The sequence below is a fragment of the Artemia sp. Qi Xiang Cuo genome, chromosome 17 (assembly GCF_049724085.1).
Source record: "Artemia sp. Qi Xiang Cuo chromosome 17, ASM4972408v1, whole genome shotgun sequence".
NCBI lineage: Eukaryota > Metazoa > Arthropoda > Branchiopoda > Anostraca > Artemiidae > Artemia > Artemia sp. Qi Xiang Cuo.
The window spans coordinates 6,781,551-6,787,550 of NC_142810.1; positions in this window are offsets into that span (position 1 = coordinate 6,781,551).

The window sequence follows — 6,000 nt, forward strand, 5'->3', positions numbered from 1 at the left end:
TTTGGTTTTGAGATTGTTAGGACTCTCAAAAATAGAGAAATTTGAGAAAGATTGAATCATGGGAAATCTAGGACCTATGGACAAGCGTTTGATTTAAGCTGATAGTTTTCTAGAGCTGTCTATTCAAAGGAAGATATTTTCTCAGGGAATGCTTGCCCATACAATGAAAATTAGTCAATCATCATCAAACTATTGCATGAAGCTTTTACGTCGTGGTCCAAATGCATTTACACAATTTATTGATATATTAACCACGAAACGGCAAAATGATATTGTGGATATGCTTTTGAACACTAGTTTAGAAATTTAGGACTTTTTTTCATGAGAAAGATGGTGTTCAAGGATGATTTACTCCTCTCTCTCTCTCTATCCTAGTCAATTTCTTGTTGTTGCTAGCTCAGTTTCATTGTGGCAGTGAGAGTGTCAACACATGAAAAAATGTTCCATCCATGCCCACTATGTATGTACACACTGGGCAGCTGGTCATCATGTGAGAATTGCACAATGACTGATTTTTACGATGAAAAGTGTAGATTATGAATCCCGTTTAAATTGCATAGAGGATAGACTATACAAATTAAAGGTTGTAATTCGTGTGTTGAAGAGGTATTTGACTCTCATCCTAGAGGTCACCTATGCTCCAATTACCACTATGATAAATGTAATCAATGGGAGAATACATATCCCGGTATGATTGGAAAGAATCCTAAGCGAGATTTTAGTTTATTGCTACGAGATTGGTATCGTCGAGGTTTTAGATTGTTCTGGCAGGAGGAACCAGGTCAGCGATTCAACTGTTGGAACAACAAAAGAATATGGTGTTTAAATCAACTTTGTGAAGACACTGGGTGTTATGGTTATGAGGCCATTGATTTTTATTTGGCTGGGACAGAATATAATTTGCCACTTGACGACACAGTTTGTGACATTGTTCCAAATAAACAAATTGAAATACGTGAGTACTTAAAAAGAATGTGAATAGTAACATTGCCTATTCAAAGATATATCACAAGAATGAGGTCAGACTCCACTGTAGAGATTTGTGAGCCTGAAATTACAGTACATAAGAATCAGTATACTGTGAGTTCAGATAATCTACCTGCAGTAGTTATTGTCGACAAATACCTATACCTAGTAGAAGACGAAATCTAAAGCGTAGAAAAGTCATTTTTATCATCTATATAAATTTTTATAATTTATTAATAAAAAAGTTAACATACATTTTTAGAACATTTTATTAGTAGGGCACTAAAATCAATATTAAATACAATTGTACGTACATTTTCCTCTAGAAAGTCGTTCAATTGAGGAAAGTCTACGTAGATGTTGAGAAACTGCTTTTAGGTATAGCCACGACATCTGAACATGAAAAAGAGTAGTGCATGAAAGCCACATGTTTTAGTCGTTAAATCCTGTACTTTTCGTTGATTTTGAATAATAGTTTTCCCACTTCTTTCAATAAAGTTGCTGATGTAAGGAGTATAGAATTTATACGATAGGCCAAGAGGATCAAAAAATTCAATATTCTTCGCTGTTTGAAAGATGCATAGCCAATGGCCGGTCATCACAGTCAATGGACTGCTATTAACAATGATTAGAGCGTTTTTAACACTTGGAATTTTTTCAATGAAGTCCGATGGTATGCAATAGGACTTGTACTGGGACATGTATGGATCCATACTAAATACGTTGATTATTTGGTTTGTGTTCATGGTGCTAGGTCTAGTAGAAAATGTAACCGTAGGGTTTATTAGTCGCCTGAGTGTACGCTGACAACAGAAATTTTGGGGCGCCGGGGTATATCTGTTTATTGAGAGTTATTAGTGAGCTAGAATCACGAACAACTCGATAGATAATATAGATGGTGCAATTCAAAGCAATGGTTCGCATACATTTGCTCTGATGAAACAGATTGTGTAGAACTAGGGTTATGGAAATGTGTTCTTGATGGGAGCGAACGGTGAACAGTTGTAGCATTTCCTGTGAGAACTGTTCAATGGATTCGGCCAAATCATCAATAATCAGCCACGAGTTCGATTCAATACTATTGAAAACATCAAGTCCCCGTATGAATTGTATTGGTATGGTTGTGGCAATAGCTTTTATTTGATCATAGGACTCCTGCCAAATACTATAGCAATAGTAGATTTTTTTCGGTTTTTCCAAAAACATTTTATCGCAATTTTGAGTTATTTTAGTTAAAAGTGTTGTTTTCCCCGACATTGAGGGCCCACACAGAAACGATTTGAAGGGTGTTTTAAATTGATACATGCTGCTGCTGCTGTTGACAACAGTTGGACTACAACTAACTGTAAATCATACGTGTCCAATGAATAAGTAGTAGTAGTAGCAATAATTTTCCCATAGATCTATCTAGTACGTTAACAAGAACAGTTGACAAAATTTCATGGCAGCATTTATTTTGGCAACATGAAAACGTCTATTTGTTCAACAATTGACAATGATAAAAATGAGGAAGGGGTTACTCGGAATAATCTTTCCGTGGAGGATGTTTCATTGGGGTAAGGGACATTTCTATGAAGGGGGCGCCGGATTTCCAATCATTATTTAAAAAACGATCAGAAATTAAATTAAAAAAAAACAAGTTTTTTCAACTGAAAGTAAGAAGCAACATTAGAACTTAAAATGAACAGAAATTATTACGTATATGAGGGGGTTCTCCCCCAAGTCAATACCTCGCTCTTTACGCTACAGTTTTTTTTTAGTGCTTTCAAAAGAGCTATCTATTCTAATTAAACGGCCTTTGTGATTCAGGGGTGTGTGAATTAAAAAAATTTTTAACTTTTAACGTAAAGAGCGTGGTATTGACTAAGGGGAGAACCCCATCATATACGTAATAACATAAACGTAATAAAAAAAACAATAAAAAAAAACAAGCGATACGGCTCAATAGTAAGCGACACTTTTAAAAACGGAACTTTGATGTCAATAAATGTATCAAAAGAATGGGCTTATAATGCTGATTCTAAATATACAAATTTTGTTAAGTTTAGTATTACTCATCAAAGGCTACGAGCCTGAGAAAATTTACCTGATTTTTTAAAGAGGGGGAAAACATCCCCTAAAAGTGAAAAATTTTTAATGAAAATCACTGTCAGATTCAGTGTATCAGAAAACCCTATAACATAGGTTTCAAGCTCATATCTGCAAAAATCTGCAACTTTGTATTTTTTTCCAGAAGAAAAATATACGAATATAGAAGTTTGTTACATAAGTTAATTTGTAAATTATGTCGGAACCAAATTTAGAGACAGCCATTTAGCAAAAGAAAAGTAAAATTTTTATGCAAATTTTGTTTACTTATTCAATGATGGCGAGCCAAAATAAAAGCTGCATTAACTAAAAAACGATCAGAAATTAAATAAAAAAAACAAGTTTTTTAAACTGAAAGTAAGGAGCGACATTAAAACTTAAAACGAACAGAAATTATTCCGTATATGAAAGGGGCTGTCCCCTCCTCAACGCCTCGCTCTTTACGCTAAAGTTTGACTCTGTCTCACAACTCTATTTTTTAAAACAATAAAAAACTAAACAACTAAACAAAAAAAACAATAAAAAACAGCATAAACCAAGTTACTAAACATGCAATACGGCTAGAAAAGCAAATAGAAAGGTTCTACCGCGTAAAAAAGTAAATGTTTAACATAAAAATGCAACGTTTTTAACGATTTATATAAAAGCAACCCATTAAAATAAAATTTAATGGGCAGGAAAAACTCTGAAAGAGGGGTGAGCATTGAAAAGCATAGGTTACTGAGTTTTAAAAGTCAAAAGTGATCAATGGGGAACTAACCCAAGCTCCATTTTGCTAAAGGACCTCTGGTAAAAATATTAATATGACCATTTTGTTTAAAATCTTAAACTACCAATTCACCGGGCTTCCGTGGTCAACCCCTCCCCCCTTCTCCCCACGGTGCAATAGCTCTGTGCTACGCAACTTGCGTATTGTTACTTTGATACTTTGTTTACTTTGATACTTTGTTTACTTTGATACTTGGAGTTATTGATTTCTGTTCAACTTCGATGTACAGTGCAAGGGCTATCAGTTATGTAAGTTGCTTTTTGTCACTGTGTTTACTTTGATACCTTGCATACTTTGAGGTTTCCTTTACTTTTATGCTTTGGTGCTTTGTTATTGTTACTATGAAAGCAGTTTTGATATTTTGGTGAAAGTTTGATGTTGAAATAAAAATTTTATTTTGAACTAAGGAATTTTAAAAACTGAAAACTTTTTGCAATCAAAAACCGACAAAAATTAATAAAAAAATCTTTCCGAAAAAAGAAGTTTTTCAAAGAAGAGTAAAGACCTTTTTAACTTAAGATCAGTAGATACAAATAGCGACATAAAAATCTTTAATATCTTATCAGAGATTTATATCTACTGTTTTTCAATCAATCAATCAATCAATCAACCTTTTGTTTTTAAATAAATGAACAAACGAAACAACTAACATTAACATTTCAACTCAAAGAAATGCTTGTACGAGTCAAACCCGATATTGGAAATTTGCCTGATTTTCGAAAAAAAGGAATAAGACCTCTTAAAACTTGTAGAATCTTAATTAAAATCACAACATCAAATTCAGCATATCAGATAGCCATACTGTACATATTTGAAGTTCTTATCTGCAAAAATGTTGAATTTTGTATTTTTTGCCAGAAGAAAGATCACGGATGGTTTTTTGTTTTTTCAGAAGTGATCGTATGGACCCGTTGGGCCTAGAACATTGGGAGGGGGCCGATTCTGTCGAAAATTGAAAGTTCTAGTGCCCTTTACAAGTGCCCAAAAAAGTAGAAGGCAACTAGGTCCCCTCCCAGGCCATTTTTTCCCCAATGTTGTCTAATCAAAATTTGTAGATTAATATACTGTTTACCATAGTTGAAATGCCTTATAACTATGTCTTTGGAGAAAACATGACCGCCAAAGCATTGGGGAAAGGTCTTTAAGTTATAAAATTTGCTTGATGCTTTCGTATAGTATTTGTATAGTATTTGTATTTTGGGAAGCATGCATACCTTTTTCGGGTGGGAAATGGAGGAAGAATTTTTGCTGGGGGGAATTCACTCGGGGAGTATGTTCCGTGGACAGGGAATTTTCCAAGGGGCTAAATTTTCTGGGGAAATTGTACACTGGGGGAATTAGACAGAATTCTTGTACGAAATTTCTTTATGTTTCTTGCTTTCTCTTCACTGACTGAGTTCTACGCACGGAGGTACTAAGGGTAATTTTCCGGGGTAAATTGTCATCAAGGTTAAATTTTCCTGAGGATTTATCCGCGGGGGGGATTTATCTGTGGAGGTGGAGCCAGATTTGCTGGCGTTATTTATAAAGCGATCCTAAAATTAACTAAAAAACTTTTTTTCAACTGAAAGTAAGGAGCAATATTACAACTTGAAACTAACAGAATTTATTACGAGGGGGGCTATCTCTTCCTCAACATCTCGATCTTTATACTAAATTTTAAATTATACCTAATTGTTTAAAAACGACTCCTGAAAAAGAAGGGTTGCTTAATAAGAATAATAAGTAACTTTTTTTTAATGCCAAAAAACTTTTTTCTTGAAGGGTGAGGTGCTGAGGAGGGGACAACCCCCCTCATTTACGTAATAATTTCTGTTTTTTTTAATTTTTAATATTTTTCTGACCTTTTGTTGAACAAACTTGTTTTTTTTTGTTTAATCAAACAGTTCGTGGTAGCGAACTGTAAGTAAGGAGTGATCCGGCTCAATAGTAACCAAAACTCTAAGAAACAGGAATTTTGATACCAATAGATACATCAATAGAATCAAAGTTTTACTGTGATTTCAAATATATAAGTTTCATTAAGTTTAGCCTTACCTAGAAAAAAAATGATTGATTTAAGAAAAGGAGGAAACAACCCCTAAAATTCATTGAACTTTAATGAAAATTACACCATCAGATTCAGCGTATCAGAGAATCCTACTATAGAAGTTTCAAGCTCTTATCGGCAAAAATGT